Source organism: Humulus lupulus, chromosome 1, assembly GCF_963169125.1.
Source record: "Humulus lupulus chromosome 1, drHumLupu1.1, whole genome shotgun sequence".
NCBI classification, from domain to species: Eukaryota; Viridiplantae; Streptophyta; class Magnoliopsida; order Rosales; family Cannabaceae; genus Humulus; species Humulus lupulus.
Window position 1 is genome coordinate 232727956 of NC_084793.1, and position 20598 is coordinate 232748553.

Consider the following 20598-nt stretch of genomic DNA (forward strand, 5'->3'; position numbering starts at 1 on the left):
CAACACATCTTTTGATTGTTGCTTTCCCGCCAATCTTCCAATGCCTACTCTCTTATTAATAAGGAGGAAATTAAGGTGCACCCCCCAGGGTGAGGTTCGCAAACCAACCGTTCCCAACGGCACCTACGAAACATCCTTCCATTGAAGGCATGTCTCTCTTCAACGTGGCACTCATGCCAACTGTAGCCTTTATGCAGTATCTAGTGCATCCTTGCACACAGACTTCGTGAAGTAGTCTCCTAGACTTTTGGCCCTCCGGCCTTACTGCATACCCAAGGCTTGATGAGAAATGGCCACTCCTGACCATAAGCATCATTGCTCCTCTGAGCTTCTACAATGTGGTCAATGATCTGACATCATTTGAAACCACTGCATTACCTTCTGGCTCGTGCTCATGCTGACTCTCAGCATCGTGCCTCAAGTTCTGCCCCCAAATCAACCTTGCCTAACTCTAGAAGGCCTGTTGAATCTTGATCAACTTGGCTGCACTTTACCTCACCCTTGAGGTCTGAAGTTGTCCCAATCCGCTATCTCCCTTCGGCATATGTTCTCTAAATCATTCGACTTGTTCCCATAAACACGTGTCCCCATAAAACACAAAGCATGTCCCATAACATGCTGCAAAACCTGCCCAATCTTGGCCTCAGCCTACGCCCATGCATACTGTCTATTTGCAGTTTTAATTGGTCACCTGACCTACTCGCATCAATCATGCATGTCTTCGCACTGTACAACCCATCTGTTGTTGTGTTTCTCTCTAGATTCACACACCAAAACTGAACAAGTACCCTGAATCTTCAAACATATGAATTAGTGGGCTCCCCACTCCAACTTGGGAATAACTTCTCTTCTCGAGGTGTACCTCTCAAGGTATAGCTCGCAAGCTAACCGCTTTTATCGTGTGGTCCTTCGTTCCATTTATCACTTTTGAAGGTGATGTTGAACTTCTGACTCTTCGCCCCTCGACATCTCTACGTTGCCTTAGTACCTGAGTCCTGTTGACTTTCACCTTAGGCAAACGTTGCACTGATGTTACCTTAGATTCTGAGTCCTGACGACTTTCACCCTAGGTAACTGGCTCTGTCTTTGTCTCTGAGTCTCCTTGACTTTACATTCTAAACAACTAACAATCTCCATGATAACTCATCTCGATGCTTTCGTAATGGAACATTGGTCTGCTATTTGGATGTTTGAACTGTGAAGGTCTCTCCCCCACTTCAACTGTTGGCGTCCTCGACAACTTGCCCACCTGCAAGAATTTATGTAGCACCTTTGTCGATTCCCCTATGCGTAAGCTCTCCACATAGCTATCCAACCTCTACATACTAGCATCTCGCCCCTCCAGGTAGCTTCTCTAGGCTTCTATGGTCACTAAGTCCCGATAGCAAGGCCCTCCGGCCCACTTTTGAACTCAAGCACCATCTCTGCCTCCTTAAGCCTTTGAGACCAAAATCTTTTAACCCTAATTCAACTATAGTTTCAGTAACACGTTTCTAACCAAATGACTTGATTAGCAAGTCTTACACCTTTATAAACACACAGTGTAATTGTCTTGGCTATCCAGGGTGTTACACATTGAGAAGTGGTTAGGTTATATTAGTGGAACAAGAATAATTTCACCAACAAAATTTAAATAATAGAGTATTCTTGAAATAGTTGTAACTGGTTATAGTCCACTGCAATACTACACAACTAGCTCAGATTCTATTAGTGTATCCGGTTACTAAAATCTATAATTGACATAAAATAGTGGTACAATGAGTACACCAACCCAACTTTATTTGAAGAGGAGTCTTGTAATAGTTGTAACTGGTTACAGTCCACTGCAATAATAAACAACAAGCTCGGGTTCTGGTAGTATAACCGCTTACTAAAATCTATTATTCATATAAGCAGGACAATAGTTACACCAGTTACTGTTGGTAATATATGGCTTTATACTTTGAAAATCAACAATTAATAATGGTAATAGTTCAATATTAGAAACTCTAATCACTAAGCAAGAACCTTATTCAAAGCATGAATATAAATCTTGATAATCAAATAAAAATGTTCATAATATGAATTTCAATCTTTAATATAAGAAACTAAATGATTAAATGATGATAAGATGAACTTAAATACATTTAATCATCAATACTAACAATAAAAACACAATAGAATGACAAAATACAAGATTAGGGATAGAGAGATATAACATTTGTATTGAGCAACTTGAATCTTCAAACTTGGGGAACTTCTAAGGCTTATACACAATAAGAATATTATTGTCTAAAATCTCTATTCTAAACCTTCTCTTATTGCTTGAAGCTTCAACTAAGTAGAATGCGATTTTGGATTTAACAAGCCTTGAAACTCATGCAACTCAAGCAATGGCTATTGAGTTTCTTGGACAAAATTAGTCATCTTGATAGCTAGAGAGAGAGAGAGGTGAGTGATCAATCCACCAATTAACTCATATGAACCCCTTAAATCATATAGGAGCCTCATTAGACTCAACCAATGAGATTAGAGCATTTAAATTTACGTTTTGGAGCTATTTTACGTAACTGTACGGACTTTCCATAATAGCCCAGGCGATGCATCGCCTAGTCTGTCTCAACCTGGAGCGCATAGCCTTCTAGGGAGTGATGCATCATCGACACCTCTGTTTTGGAACTCCAAGACTTGTCTCAAAACACCTCCAAATGCTCCCAAACTTCTTGGGTAATCTTATATACTCCAAACAAACATTTTGGAGCCAAAAAGTTGATTTATAAATGCATATACCAAAAGTCAACTTTCACTTGTTGACTTTTGTGAAATTGTTATTGTTTTAACACATCTTTGTGCCTAAAAAATTTCACCATGCATTTAACCGATCTCAACATTCCCTCACTTGGTTAAATACATCCTCACTTCTTTAGCCAACGATATTGGTGTTGGTAAAACTTATACAGGATCTTGTTTATTTTCATGTAAATCTTATATTAAACAAATTAATACAAGACAGCCTAGAACATGTTCCTATTATTGAATTTAAATAGATATAATGATAAGAACACTTACATTATATGCAGAATAATATATTAGTCCCTCCTTCAGTTTTTCTACCCTTGAATCCTTTCTGTCGCAGGGTATCACTAAGAAATTGAACCGATCTTCAAATTTCTTTACAGTCTTCCAACGTATCCTTAGAATCACCTAGACTAGAGTGAGAAATTCTCAACACATGAGATAGATACAAAGAGAAGATGAGAAGAGAATATTGAGGCTTAGAAAAGGACTTTTGCTAGAGAGAGTCTAAAACCCTAAAGCATCAAGAAAAGATCTTCTAATCATCTGTAATATAGTCTTTCAAAAATCTAATTTCAACTCTCGCTTAGCATTCCTTTTATAGGCTAAATTAGGTCACTTATTTTAATTAAAAAAAATCAATAGAATAATAGATAATATCAACCATTAGGTCAAAATTCTCATGGGCTTTAGGCCCGTGAAATTTTGCATTTAATTATAAGCCTGTTGGACTTAAAATCAAGGCATATATTATTTTCTATTGATTTAATTAATTAAATAATTATTTAAATTCTTTATCAAATTAATTATTTATAATTTTAACCTTGATTTAAACTTATTTATTAATTTAGACACCAATTTGTCTTAATTAATAAATCTGCGCTAAAATCTCTTTTCTTCTCTAAATTGTATAACTCTGTGAAACTATCCAAAATTGACCTGGTCAACTTTGATAATTAAATCAATTAATTGAGACTATCTAGATGATTTTATCCAAGGTACAGTGGGGACCATGGGCCTATGAAATCAAGCTCTAATAAATTATCATAAATTTAACAAATAAATTTACTAACTTATTAGATTCCTCGTGACTCCACTAAAGACTCAGAATTGCACTCTTGAATTCATAGAACACTCTATAAGCAATATAGATACGTTATTAATTATCCATTGTTACAGCCATAATTATCACTCAATCCTCTATAGACGGTCTACAATGAGATGGGATTAAAATACTATTTTACCCCACATTGCATTTTATCCTTAAAACACTTAGTTCATTGTAAATGATATTTCAGTAAACTAATATTAATTATTGAAATGAGATCTCTATCATTTAGCACCTTGAACCAAACTAAAAGGAAACCGTCATTTTACTTTTTCATCAGAAGCTATAGATGTTCATATCTATGATTAATACTCTCACTCAATTATATTACCGAGTTCCCAAGATGTAAGTATGGGCTAGTCTGTAGGGTAAGCTGGTAATGAACAAGTCAAAGAACTCAGATAATACAACCAATTAGAATACTAACTACTCAGAATTAAGATTGAATTGACCTATGGTCAACTATATGATATGACTAGAATAGATAATAACGGTATGTTTACTTATACTATCTACTGTCAATATCAGTCCAGTCCGATGTAACAAATACATATGATCTTATCTACTTTTCTAATGTTCTGGAAAGAACATAACACTACAATGTGTAAGTAGATTATATCGTAGATTGGCAAGTCAATGTAAATCTTGTGCACTGACTAATCTTAGGACTAACTTATGTTTGAACATATAATCATATTTATATTCCACTGTGATTACGTCACTATAAATATGATTAGCTATATGCTCGGGATTTAATAAAAGTTTATAAACAAATAATCATGAAAATAAAACATGTGAGCAAAGTGATTGACAAAGTCAAAAATTGATTTCTATTCTCTTATTAATAATAAAATGCGATTACAAAGAAATTGGGTTTCAATTAAGGCATAAAACCCCAACAATTGGTGCATAAAGTAAAGTACCTTTTGGTTTTGAACTGTTCCTTAGTGAAAACACTACAAAGTTTAAATTGAAATGCTAAGGTATTCTTAAAAGATTGAGCCTAGCATGCCTAGTGATAAAAACTGGTAATGCTCACACACCTCTATATGATTACTTATGTATTTCCCATTGTTCGCGCTTAGCACTTTTAATGGCCTTGTGCTCATCCATTTCATGAACTTTCCGGGGGAAAACTCCAACTCCCATGAGAGGCGGCACCACCTCTAAGTTCACATAGGTGAAGTTCTTACAACATCTTTGCTACATTTAGAGATGCTTGTTGCAAACAACTGGACTTCATTAAAAGCGATAGGCTTAACCCTCACTTGGTAGCAACCAACAGTAACCATACTTGGATGGAACGCGTGACTATGCTAATGTTGAAACTATTCACTCAATGACTTGTTCTTACCCATTGAACTCTTGTCGCTAATGTATACAAGTTTAGAGTTGGGTTGCCATCATTGATGAATATATTATTCTAGGAGTTTCAATCCCATCCCTTTTGAAGTGGAATTTGCAAACCTCTTCGCAAGAGGTTTTGTAAATGGATCTACTAAGTTCTCACTTGTCTTTATACAGGAGATTGATAGGATTCCTCTTCGAATCATTTGTCTCACATACTCATGTCTTAGACTTATATGTCTAGACTTCTCATGATATTATAAGCTCTAGCTAATGTGGCTTGTTTATCACCATTGGGATATTCCTCATTAAATCCCTGAGCCACTTGGCCTCTTTTCCATTTGTCACTAGAGCTATAAACTTGTTCTCCATGGTTGAGTGAAATATATGTTTGTTTCTTTGGGCCCTAAGAAACCGCTCCTCTTTTGAGCATAGCACCCAACCGATGGTGGAGAGATTGTCTACCACATTCGATATTCAACTTACGTCAGAGTATCCCTCAAGTATATTAGAAAACATTGGAGATCTATCTTCTTGGTCCTCTCTAGGTACTGTAGAATTCTCTCAATTGCCTTCCAATGTTCAATACTTGAGTTGCTAGTAAACCTACTTAGTTTGCTAACCGCATATGCAATATTCATTCTTGTACAATGAGTAGCATACATAGACTCCCTAATGTACTTGCATACTCAAGTTGAGCCACCGTTCTACCATTATTCTTTTCAAGCTTCATGCTTGAGTCGAATGGTATATTCGCCTCTTTGATTTTGAGATTACTAAACTTGTCAAGCACTTTCTCAACAAAGTGAGCTTGACTTAAGGCATAACCCCCACTATTTCTTTTCACTTTTATAGCAAATAAGTTATCGACCTCTCAAAGGTCCTTCATCTAGAGAATGGAAGATAGAAACCTCTTCGTTTCTATTATGCATCTCATCTCATTACTCAAAAGCAACAATCATCAATATATAATCACACCAAGATGACATATCCATCACAAATGTTAGAGTCTAAGCACTTGTCCACATTATTGTGTCTAAACCCATCTAAAGCAATAGTTTTATCAAACTTCTCATGCCATTGTTTCGGTGCTTGTTTTAAACCATATAAAGATTTAACAAGCCTACACACTTTATGTTCATTTCACCTTAGAAAAAAACCTTCCGATTGTTCCATATAGATCTCCTCAGTGAGATCTCCATTTAGAAATGTCATTTTGACATCTATTTGATGAACATAAAGGTTATATATTGATGATAATGCAAACAAAACTCATTCCTTTTGTTTAAACCCTTTAGCTACTCATCTAGCTTTCAATGTTTGTATGTGCCATCGGTGTGATATTTCCTCCAAAATATCCACTTGCACCCAATTGGTTTCGAACCATGTGGAAGGTCTACCAATTCCCATGTGTGGTTTGACATAATTGAATATGTCTCATCATTTATTGCCTCCTTCCAAAAAAACATGGTCTCTCAAATAGATTTCTTCTTGGTAGGCTTTGGGATCATCCTCGACTTGAAGAATCATAGGGAATTTCCATGTGACTTCTTCAAGTCTACAATAGATGCAACGTCCCAAATTTCGCTAATAAGGCTTAGTGCCTGGATTAGCGTGCCTGGAAGGCCTAATTGGATTTACATGTGAATTATGTGAATTTAATTGAATAAATGTGTGATTATGTGAAATGTGATTGTTGGCCGCTATTGGTGAAAAAAGGCATTTTTCGTAATTTTAACCTGTTTAGGGTATAATTGTAAATTATTTGTGCTTTGTGAGTGGGACCACATTATTATGTGGATATATTTGAGATGTGTGTCATGAGGCGATCCTTGTGAGCAATTTGGTAGAAAAGTCACAACGAGGAGTTATACCCGGCTCGGGGTGAGCCTAAGAGTATTTAGTAATTTGTTGAGTTACCAAGGATATTAGAGTATGAATTATTATTGGGGGGAAATATTAGTGTTTGGAATATTAGTGGGATTAATTGGGAATCTTAAGTGGAATTTGAGGTTTAGCAGGAAAATGTGGCAAATGACAATATTGCCCTTGGGGGCATTAGAGAGCTTGGTCTTTTCCCTGGCCTTGGATTACCGTAGTCACCTAGAAGTTGTGGGAGGCTTTCAGATAACTCAAAAACACACTCAGCTCACCTTTCTCTCTCTCTCTCTCTCTCTCTCTCTCTCTCTTGAAGCTTGGTTGGAGTTTTGATTTATTTTGAGGAGAATTGGCTTGGGAAATTGAAGGTTGGAGCTAGGAATAGGATTTGGAGAAGCTTGGAGTTGGATTTACATAGCTGAGGTAAGGTTTAATCTATGTTTTGCTGTGAATTTATGATTGGTTTCTTAGTGTTCTTGAGCTTAGAAGCTTAAAATGGGATTTTGGGTTTCAGTGGAGTTTTAATGCAGTTATAAGTGTTATATTGTTGCTTATGATGTGTTATTTAGGGTCCTAAGCTTAATTGGTACTTTGGGGGTTAATTAGGGTGAGTTTTAAGGGATTTTTCTCAGAGAAAAGTTTTGAAATTCTAGGTTTGCGGGGTTGCACCGCGACGCTGTTCTTGAAGCGTTGCGACCCGCATGAACTAAGAGGTTGGGGCGGTTCTTTGAATTTCCTTGGCATCGCGGCGCGTGTCCAGAGGGATAGCTTGGGGGCTCTCTGACTTGTAGAGCTTCGCGGCCCTTAGTGAGGGGTGTCGCGGCTCAAATGGGGAAAATTTGCCAAATAGGGTTATTGAGTACGGGAACTCAAACCTAAAGGCTCGGGAAGGATTCTACTACCCGGTTCAATAGAATTCGAAGTCTCGGAGGCTAGGATTCAATCTTAAAGCTTTTAATTGGTTTAATTCTTGATGATTATCCATTATTATGTTTTGACTAGGTTATACCATTAGGCTCGAATGTAAGGATCGTGCTCGGGGTCGCCATACATTATCGCTAAGGACGTGAGGTTAGAACACTGATATATGCACATAGAGCTATTGGTTGGTATGCTTATTAGCCTTGAATTACCCGTGAATGTATGATATGACTGATAATTGGCCATCGCATTGAGTGTGGAGCTGATCGGCAAAGTGTACGGAACGCTGGTTGTGAAGGCAAGTTCAAATTGAGGTTGCGGCCCCTACTTGCTTGGCATGAACCGTGAGCTGAGTGCCTGTGTACGTTCCTCGCTCAGTTAAGCTGCTTGGCCGAGCTGTTTTTTGGGCCACTTAATTGATTATATGACTAAGATGAGTATTCTTTTGTAATTGTAGAATGTGTTTACAAGTTATATGATTGGAATGATTGCATCTATTGTTTGTGAAACATGTGCTTACTTCTTTGAATATTTGTATCATTGTTTTACTCTATGCGGTTTTCTTGCTGAGCCTTGGCTCATGCGTGCTCTATGGTGTAGGTAAGGGTAAGAGTAAGCTAGACCACCCATGAGTTAGAAAGCTCCAGGGGTGGTGTGTAAATATCCAGCCTGCTCGACCGCCACAGCTGGTATTGCTTGGGAGGAACTAAGGGTTAACCCTTGTTTTTCTGCTTAGGATGACTAGTTTGTATTTTATTTGTCTTTTATCAGTCTATAAACACTTTTTGGGATCCCATGTATAAACTAAACACTTTTAATGGAAAATAATTACTTCGTTGACCAAAATTTTTAATACCTAACCCTTGTTTAGTTTTAATTACACATTTAAATCCAAATGACTCGCTTAGCGGGTTAAGCACCATTTCAAACACATAGTGTAACGATCTTGGCTAACCAAGGCATTGCAATAGAATATCTCTACTTGAGAACATTTCTCAATCAATTCCAACTCTTTAAGCTTCTGGCTTCTCCGAGGCAATATAGGTTGCTCATCAACCTTTGGATCTTTTTCTTTAAGAGATTCTCCAACACCTGTGGGTTCTTCAGAGTTGTTATCACAATATAACATATTCTCAAAGAACTCCACTTGTCTTGATTAAATTATCACATTAGACTCCAAGTCTAATAGCCTATAGGCCTTGCTATTTGAGGCATAACCAAAAAATTCACACCTTACGACCCTTGGACCCAACTCGGTCCTTTTTAGGCTCCATGCTCTTGCAATAAACAAGGAACCCTCACACTTTAAGATAGCCTATATTAGGCTACTTTCCTCTCCATAACTCATATGAAGACACATTATTCTTTTTCATAGGAATTCGATTCAATATATGACACGCAGCAAGCAAAGCTTCACCCCATAAATTATAACACAATTTAGCATGTAAAAGCATAGAGTTAATCATCTCAAGATAAACCTTATTCTTTCTTTCAACTATTCCATTTGTTGTGGAGTGTATGGTGCAGTGCATTCATGTATAATATCATGTATTTCATAAATTGAATTCATTTGAAAAGTATTTACCACCTCTATCACTTCTAAGAGTCTTTATTTTCCTTTCTAATTGATTTTCTACTTCATCTTTATAGATTTTAAATGCATTAAATGTCTCATCCTTACTCTTAAGAAAATATACATAAGTATATCTAGAGAAATCATCTATCAAAGTCATGAAGCATCTATTTCCTCCTCTAGTAAAAAATGCCAATTAATTCACATAAAACACTATGTATTAAATCTAGCAAGTGTGAACATCTATCAACACTTGGAAAAGGTTTCTTTACCATTTTATATTTAACACATAATTCACATTTATCATGCTGATTCACATCACAATTAATCAATCCACATTTAACAACTCATTTAATTGTGCTATAACCTATATGAGCAAGTCTATTATGCCACAAAGTAATAGAATTTGAATAAATCACATTGCAATATTTAGATGCCATGTCGTTATTGTCACTATCAAGAGTACAAAGTTCGATCATTCCATGTAGCATCTCGAAATTTTATTAGTTAGATAGTAGTAGCTTGTGCTGTAGTATTTTAGTTTTCGTTGTTATTGGTTCAAGCCAGGATTTATTTGGAAACTCATAGAGATAGTTATGGATTATATAAGTTTAACATATAGTTTAGAAATATTAATTTTATCATAAGGTTTGATGAATATATATGGTCCTATAAATATTATTTATTATAACCTACGGTTTAGATAGAATAATTAAGAATGTGACATTTGTCACATGTATTTATTAAGGATTTAAGATGAATAAATTAATCAAGGATAAACCTAGGAAGTCTAGAACCATCCCTCAGATGTTAGGATCTCATATTACTCAGTCAAGTTGGTTTTAAACAACTTCAAGTGTGCTGATAGTGTGCAAAAATGTGTTTAATATATCAGCGTAAGCCGATATATTGCAACTATAGGGGCCGATTTATCGCCTATGGCTGATATGGAAAACACGTCGATTTCGCAGGAACAAAACCACGGAGGCTTGGGAATATGGGGCAGGCAATATATCGCCTATAAGGGGCGATATATCGGCTCCCTCAGCCATTTTTGAAAATTCGTGATATTCGACCTAGAAACAATCCTCAACAACTTCGACTTTCTCCTAAACGATTTTGACCGAGTTCTGGGCTTCTGCTGAGAAAAAAATTCAATTTTTATTCATTTATTTATTCTTTTGAAAGGGAGTTAGTTTCACTCATTGAGCTCTATAAATAGGACCCTTCACTCAGCCATTTGCATCATCTTTCAAACACTTCTCAGAGCCGCCAAGTTGTTAAATTCATTCTAGAGAGAAACACTAGGGTCATGGGGTTAAAAGCTTTCAAATCTAAGCTTTTCTAAACACTTGGGAAGTAAGCTAGAGTGTGATTTTGGTATTGAGGTGTAGATCGAAGACTAAGCTATCTAAGGTACTCTTAATCCTCAAGTTTAGTTCATCACAGTTCCTCTTATTCTTTTCTTTTATTTTAAATCCTAACTTGTTATGATGGCTTTTGGTTAGGTGTTTGATTTCTTTGAAAGTTAAGGTTTTCGGTAAGTTCTTATCTTGATGGATTAGATCTTCTCTTCATCTTCTTTTCCTTAGGAAACTTATGGTTTTACTGTTTTGTTTTAGGAGTTTCCAATCTCGCACTTGTCTCCAATACCCCAGTTTTGGTAAGGAAAATAAGTTAGATTTTATGTGTTATGATTATGTTTATATGCTATGTGTATGTATGTCTGTCATTTTTATGTTTGTAGTCGCTTGGGAAATATGGTTGCTTAGATACCAAAGAAGCAAATCCCTAGATTTTTATCATTATTGTAGACTATAGTTGTGTTTAAATCTACCTCTAAATAGTAGTAAGATGACCTAGATGGTTTCTATCACATACTACAGTTGGCCATAAATTTGTAGTCTTATGTTTTATTCTTTATGTTTTTACGTCTTATGTTTTATGTTATGCTTTAGTAGTTTTTCCTTACTGGGCATTAGGCTCATTCCTTTTATTTAGATTATGCAGCTAAATGAACATGGAAGGTGAGACGGATTCTAGGTGGCTTTGGCATGTGTATTGGGAGAGGACTAAAGAAATGGATCAATGGAATCGATCGAGGATGACGTTGATATTTGAGTCTTTTGTTTATGTATTTATGATTTCTGCATTTAGTAGTTGAACAATTAAAATAAAGGTTTAGTTTTCTTTATGATTTTTATGTATAAACAATGGAATCTCGTATTTTGGATTTTCTATAATAAAGTCTATTATTTTATGTATATATACAAAAGATAGTAGTACGTCTTAGTAGTTTTTAAAGGTCCGAGTTCTTTAAGTCAATCGGGTATTTACATTCCATCACATGTATAACCCATTCCCACAAAAGTGCCCAATTTAGTCAAAGTGAGTTTACTGAATTCAAACTCCATTGAGATACGGAATTTACTCAATAGACTTCCACTCATAATGTTTCTAGTCATATTGGGAACATAAAAAATATTAGTTAGGGTCACTTTCTTTCCATTAGTGAAGAACACATCAATGCAGCCCCTTCCAAGTACCTTGGATCTCCTTTCATTTCCCATTTGGACTTCAAGTCCCACCTTTGTATTTTCAATGGTTTTAAAAAGAGCTTTATCATAGGTTGCATGAATGGTGGCACAAGTATCATACCACCATCATTGCACCTTTCCTTGTTTGGGTTGCATTAACTTCACTCAAGATTGCAATGATCTCAACATCAAATGCATTGGCGTTGGTATCTTTACTTAGGTTTGCAATGATCTCAACATCAAATGCATTGACCTTAGTATCTTCACTTTCTTTTGCAATGATCTCATCATCAATTGCATTGACATGTTCACCTTCTCTAAATGTTGAATTAGCCTCATCACAACATGCATGAACCATGTCAATTCTCTTTAGGTTATCATACATTCCTCATTGAATGCATTATTCTCAATTAGGGTTACAATGTATTTCTCTTTAAATTCATTAAATTTAGTCAAAGTCACAAAGATTTTATCATCAATTTGAGTGACCAAATTAAATTTATTTAAGGGAAAATATCAGTTTGGCCCCTGTGTTTTGCCTGAATATTGTGTTTTGTTAAATGACAAATCAGACCCTCTGTTTTACAAAACGAATCAAAATGATACCCTAAGCCCAATTTTGGTCAAACAATTTTTGAATATGACCAAAATTCCCTCTATTTTTATTAATTAGTGAATTAAAAATATATTTTTAAATAAAAATAAAACTAACTTTTTATCCAAAAAACTAAAATAAAAATTAAACAAAGTAAAAAAATAAAAACTAAATTAATACATCAAATGCAAAACTAAATCTGAAATGAAAAACTAAATCAAAACTACAAATGCAAAAAGCTAAATCAAATTAAACAAATGAAAAACTACAAAATAGAAAAATCAAAACATATAGTCTTCAAGAACAATCTGAAATTCTCAGAGCCACGAGGAAATTGGGGTCACAAAAATTTCTTGGCCTTAAAGCCCTGACCACGAGGAAGCTCATGGTGGGGACAGTGTAACCCACGACGTGTTGAGGTGGTCGGATCGAAGCCAAACAACCCTGGAGTCCATGGATTCCAGTGAGTTGGTTTCGTCACCACTGGTGGTCTTCCACCCACCTAACTAGAAGATCCCTCGGATTCAGCTCCATGGAAAGCTTTCGTCGCCACCGATGGTCTTCGACCCACCTAGCTAGAAGTTCCCTCAAATTCAACTCCATGGAAAGTGACAGAACTTCAAACTCTCGGCTGAGTTTAATGGTTCCCACGCACATCATATGACTCAAATCGAGCCTCCAAACTTCCAAGGTGGCCTTGCAATGGTGATGGGAGGAGGCTGGTGAAGTGCGTATCGCCAGGGGATCTCGCATGTGAGAGCTACCATGGATGGCAGTGGAGAGGAAGGAGAGGTAGACAAGAGAGAAGGAGAGAGAGGGTCGGGCGGGAGAGACAGAGAAGGAAAATAAAGTTAGGGTTTCCTTTTTAATTTAAGATTGTTCTTTGTTTAATTTTTGTTTTGGTTTTTTAGATAAAAAAAGTTTTAGTTGTATTTAAAATTAAATTAAATTTATTTTATTTGAAAATATATTTTTAATTCATTAATTAATAAAACTCGAGGGCATTTTGGTCATATTTAAAAAAAATTGACAAAAATTGGGCTCAGGGTATCATTTTGATCCGTTTTGCAAAACAGAGGGTTTGATTTGTCATTTAACAAAACACAGGGGACGATCGAGTATTCGGGCAAAACATAGGGGCCAAACTGGTATTTTACCTTCATTTAAAAGTGTAATGATCTCAACATCAATTACCTTAACCCTAATCTCACTATGGTTAATTTTACAATTAACATATCTAACATGATGATCAATAACTTTACAAACAAAACAAGTATAACAATAACCCTTAAATTTTTTATTAACATTCACTATTGTACTCTTAATATAAACAATAATCTAACTCAAAAAAATATGGCAGCAAAAACATTTCATTCAAATTCTTGAAATCTACACATTTAGAAATACGGAATTTGATTATTCCAATCTCCTTAAGCATGTAATCTCATTGAGTTGTCTCATCCTTTGTTGATGAAGACTTTGAATCAATATCCACATTCATGTAGAGCATTTCCAAATAGAACTTTCTTTGATCTTTCATGGTTATGTGTCCAACACAAACCAAATCTTGAAACAAGGATTTGAAAGTTGTAGAAGATGAACCAATTTCCCTCATTGTTGATTATGAAAAACACAAAAATGAAAATAATTAGAAATAGAGATTTTGATTGTTGGGAATATATGGCTTTATACTTTGCAAATCAACAATTAATAATGGGAATAGTTCAATATTTGAAACCCTAATCACTAAGCAAGATCCGTATTCAAAGCATGAATATAAATCTTGATAATCAAAGAAACATGTTAATAATATGAATGTCAATCTTGAATATAAGAAACTAAATGATTATAAGATGAACTTAGATAAATTTAATTATCAATACTAACAATGAAAATACAATAGAATGACAAAATAAAATATTAGGGTTAGAGAGATATAATCTTTGTATTGAGCAACTTGAATCTTCAAACTTTGGGAACTTCTAAGGCTTATACACAATAAGAATATTGTTGTCCAAAATCTCTATTCCAAGTCTTCCCTTATTGTTTGAATCTTCAACCAAGTAGAATGAGATTTGGGATTTAACAAACCTTGAAACTCATGCAAGTCAAGCAATGCTTGATGAGTTTCTTGGAGAAAACTAGTAATCTTGGTAGCAAGAGAGGGAGAGTGTTTTAGAGAGAGAGAGATGAGTGATCAATCTACCAATTAACTCATATGAACCCCTTAAATAGTATAGGACCATCATTAAACTCAACCAATGAGATTAGAGTATCTAAATTTAAGTTTTGGAACTATTTTACGTAATTGTACAGACTTTCCGTAACAGCCCCAGCGACACATCGCCAGGCACTAGGCAATGCATCACCTTGTCCGTCTCAGCTTGGGGTTTTAAGTTTTTGGCGACGTGTCGCCTCCTAGGGGGCGACGCATAACGCTTCTGTTTTGGCACTCCAAGACTTGTCTCAAAAAACCTCCAAATATTCCCAAACTTCTTGGGTACACTTATATACTCAAAATAAAAAATTTGGATCCAAAAAGTTGATTTATAAATGTCCATACCGAAAGTTAATGTTCACTTGTTGACTTTTGTGGAATCGTTATTGTTTTTGCACCTCTTCGTGCTTAACAATTTCACCATGTATTTAACCAATCTCAATAGTTACAACTATATTTTTAGAGAGCTAGTTATAACTTGTTATACTCCACTGCAACACTTTAGAAGCACTTCGGATTGCATTATTGTAACTGGATACTAAAATATGCAATTGATACAACAGAAGTCATAATTACACCAATTACAACCTTGAAAAAGAAAACATCTACGTTATTGGACACGGACTGCAATTAAATAATTATGGTTAATAAACCTGATAAACTTGAAAGCTCGTGCAATTACATTGAATAACTTTGCATTTTACAAAACTTACATATATCGCTTCACTGTATTTACCCAAAATGTGGTTACAAGTAGCTACAGTGTAATTGGTAGAAAATAAAAAACTTTTCTATGAAATGCATCAACCTTGTTGACCCAAACTCTTAAGTCTCCTTGTTTTGATGATTAACAAATATTTGATTATTATTTGTTACTAATGATTTGTTGATTTTGTAGCAAAAACCAAAGTGAATTAGCACTTCAAAGTCAAACTTATGACCAAGGGAAAAATGGTCATTTTACCAAATTTTCCGGAAACGACCCGAAATGGACTTCAAGACTCAAGAAACTCAAGACAAAGGTTTAATTTCATTTCTTAGTCTTGTAAAGTGATTGCAAGTATACTTTAAGTCATAAGTATAAAATTTGGCTCACTCATGTACTAAAAAATGGTGATTTTTTAAAATGAGAAATAAATATCCTAAATTCACTTTTAAGAAAATACATCCCGATACGGTCGTAACGCAATTGGAATTTTTGAAATCGGATAAACGAGCTAAAAGTTATAAAGAATTGAAAAACGGGAAAATAGGCTAAATCGGACTTTTGCTCTCTGTTTGCCATCCGGAATTCCGGATTGGAAACCGGAATTCCGGTTCCCCATCCGGACTTCCGATTCGCGGCAGACAGCTTCGAAAAATTAACCCCTAAAGGCTAGTTTTTTTTTCCAAACTCTATATAAACTAGTTTTTCACTCAAAGTTGGTTGTTGGCTGAGCATTTATTACATATACCAAACCAAATCCTTTGATTTCAAAGAGCTTTCAAAGTTTATCTCATCCAAACACATTTTCACACACTTGAGCCAAAATTTGTATTTATTTCTTCTAAGTGTGCTTGCTAATCACTCTAGGTTTCTCATTGTATTATCATATTTCTAGAGTGATTTTTGCTTGTAATATCAAACACATTCCCATATTGAGATTGAGGTGAGGTTGGCACCGGTTTTGTAAACAACCCGGTTAGAGTGAGATTGGTACTTCAACAATCCGAAAAAGAGGTTGATAGTCCTTGGTGGTGGAAAACTATTGTAAGAGGTTTGGAAATACCTTGGTGAAAAATTCCCGGTCGTAAGGGTTAGTCAAGCCCGCTAACTTGGCTCGATAGTTGAACTCAAAGCTAGGTCCATAGCTTTGAAGACCAAGGACGTAGGTGGCTTAGTTCTACCGAACCTTGTAAAATTCGAGAGTTTGCAATTTCTTAACCTTAAACTCTTTACATTACAAGTTTGATTATTTGCTTATCTATTTGATTGCCATATTATTTTCTTTTACTTGATAAATTTGATTTATTGCATAATTTGGCATATTAAGTTTTAAATTTCCGAAATTAGTTTAAATTTCCAATTCACCCCCCCCCCCTCTTGGAAACATATCTTGGGTTAACAATTGGTATCAGAGCAAGGGCTCATTTATTTGATTAGATTTCACAATCTAGAGCATGGCATTTCCAAGTAATTCACAAAATAACATGTTAGAAGGTTTAAGCACAACTAGAGCACCATTCTTCAATGGAGTAGACTTTCCCTATTGGAAAATTAGGATGGAAACTTATCTTCAATCTATTGATTATGACTTGTGGCATATAGTGTCTAATGGTCCTTACATTCCTAAACATGTCATTAATGGTAAAGAAGTTATTAAGACATATGAGGCATATGACGAAGAAGATAAGAAAATGCTTTCTAAGAATGCTAAAGCTAAATATGCACTTATATGTGGTTTGGATAGAGATGTGTTCAAAAATATTGAACAAGCCTCTACCGCTCATGATATGTGGAAAATGCTTGAAGTCACTCATCAAGGAACAAATGCTATGAAGGAAACTAAAATTCAAATTTATTCTACTCAATATGAGAACTTTAAGATGAAAGCGGATGAAACTATTGCTAACATGTATACTCGTTTCACTACTATCACTAATGGTTTGAATTCTCTTGGCAAGGTACTTTCACAAAAGGAGATGGTGACCAAGATTTTGAGAAGTCTCACCAAAGCCTATCAAGGCAAAGTGATTGCCATTCAAGAAGCCAAGGATCTCTCAACAGTTCCCTTGGAAGAACTAATTGGTTCACTCATGAACCATGAAATTTTCATGAGTGCACAAGAAGAAGAGGAGGTTGAGAAGAAAAAGAAGACTATTGCATTCAAGTCTTCCTCATCCCGTGCCATTAGTGAGGATGATGATGATAGCATGTGTAGTGACATGGAGGACTTGGCACTCTTCACAAAGAAGTACAAAAAGTTCATGAAATTCAAGAAGAACTTTGAGAAGAAGCCACATAGAGGAAATGACTCAAAGGAAAGGAAAAGCAAAGACGATCCACCGATTTACTTTGAATGCAAGAAGCCCGGCCACATGAAGATGGATTGCCCAATGAGAAAGAAAAATAAATACAAAGGAAGGGAAATGTTGGCGAATTGGCTCAATAGTGATGAGGAGGACTCCGACAATGAGGAGAAGAATGAAGTAGCTAACATGTGCATGATGGCTCTTGATGATGGGGTAAGCATTTCTAGCCAAAGTGATTATGATAGTGAAAATGATGATGATAACTTAGAAATACCATATGATGAGTTGTCTAGTTCATTTAAGGATCTATTTAATGATTTTGGAAAATTGCTTGCTAAAACCCAAACTCTTAGAGAAAAGACCAACATGCTATTAAAAGAAATTGAGATTTTGAAATTAAATGAAAAAGAACTTTTAACTAAATCTCAATGTACTACTTGCTCCTCATATAAGAAAGAAATTGGAAAATTGCATGATAACATAAAAAGCCTTAAGAATGACATATATACTTTTACAAAAGGTAAAGAAGGCTATGAACTTATGCTAGGGAGTCAATCTTGTGGTTTTGGAAAAAGTGGTATTGGATATGATCCTAGTAGGAAACAAATTTTTTTGAGAAACTTCTTTGTAAAACCAACTAGCCTACCACACTTTACATGCACATATTGTAACCAAGATGGTCATACTATTTCATATTGTCATGTAAAGAGATATGCATATCTATGCAAGACCAAATGGGTACCAAAGGGTTCCAAAACTAACAAGAAAGGACCCAAAGTTGTTTGGGTACCAAAGGCCAACAAATGATTTTATTTTTGTAGGAATCAACAAGGAAGAGCAAAAGCTTGTGGTTCTTGGATAGTGGTTGTTCCAAGCATATGACCGGTGACCCATCAAGATTTTCGAGTTTTAAGAGCAAGGAAAGTGGCTTTGCCACTTTTGGAGACAATTCAAAAGGAAAAATCTTGGGCATTGGTGATATCGGTAACATATACTCTCCATGTATTAAAAATGTGCTTCTTGTTGATAACCTTAAACATAATTTACTTAGTATTAGTCAACTATGTGATAAAGATTTTCGTGTTGTTTTTGAATCCTCAAAATGCTCCATTGAAAATGCTTCAATCAATGAAGTTATTTTTGTTGGAGAAAGGAAGGATAATGTTTATGTTATTGATGTTGATTCCTTTGATAGCAAAAATAAATGTTTAACCGTTATGAATGATAATTCTTGGTTGTGGCATAGAAGATTAGGACATGCTAGTATGGATTCTATTTCAAAGTTGGTTAGAAAAGATCTTGTTGTTGGTTTGCCATCTATTCCTTTTGTTAAAGATAAACTTTGTGATGCATGCCAATGTGGAAAACAAATTAAAGCATCTTTTCATTCCAAGAAGAGATTTCAACCTCTAGACCTTTGCAATTGCTTCATATTTATTTATTTGGTCCTTCAAGAATTGCTAGTCTAGGTGGTAAATACTATGCATTTGTGATTGTTGATGATTTTTCTAGATTTACATGGGTTATATTTTTGAAACTCAAAAATGATGTTTTGGAAAATCTAGTTAAATTTTGTAAGAGTGTGCAAAATAAAAAAGGTTATTCAATCACCTCCATTAGGAGTGATCATGGTGGAGAGTTTGACAATGATGCCTTAGAATTGTTTTGTGATGAACATGGTTTTAACCATAACTTTTCGGCTCCAAGAACTCCACAACAAAATGGAGTTGTCGAAAGGAAGAATAGAACAATTCAAGAAATGGCTAGGTCAATGCTCAATGAAATCTCATTACCTAAATATTTTTGGGCCGAGGCCGTTAATACTTCTTGTTATATTTTGAACCGTGTTTTCATTAGGCCTAACATGAATAAAACCCCTTATGAGCTTTGGAAAGGGAGAAAACCCAACATTGGATATTTTAGAGTTTTTGGATGTAAATGCTATATTTTGAACACCAAGGACAACCTTGGAAAATTTGATGCAAAATCCGATGTTGGAATTTTTATAGGTTATTCAACACATAGTAAAGCTTATAGAATTTATAACAAAAGAACTAATGTTGTTGAAGAATCTATTCATGTTGCATTTGATGAGTCTAACCCTCCTACAAGCAAAAGTGTAGATGATGATGTTGTAGGTTTGGGAGAAGAGGTTCAAAAGCTTGACATTGGAGAATCATCTAACGCTCCATCACAAACTCTCAAAGAGGAACTACCCGAGGAAAAGGTAAATGAAAGCAAAGGTATGGATTCTAACCTCCCTCATGAGTGGAAGTTCAAAAGTGCTCATCCTATAGACCAAATTCTAGGTGATCCTTCACAAGGAGTCACAACTAGAAGCTCCCTTAGAAACTTGTGTAATTTCATTGCTTTTATTTCTCAAATTGAACCAAAGAATTTTAAAGAGGCCGAGTTCGATGAATCTTGGCTTCTAGCTATGCAAGAAGAAATAAATCAATTTATTAGAAATGATGTTTGGGAGTTAGTTCCAAGACCGTCACACCAATCGGTGATTGGAACAAAATGGGTCTATAGAAATAAGGTAGATGAGCATGGGGTCATTGTGCGTAACAAGGCTAGATTAGTGGCCCAAGGTTACAATCAAGAAGAAGGAATTGATTATGAGGAGACCTT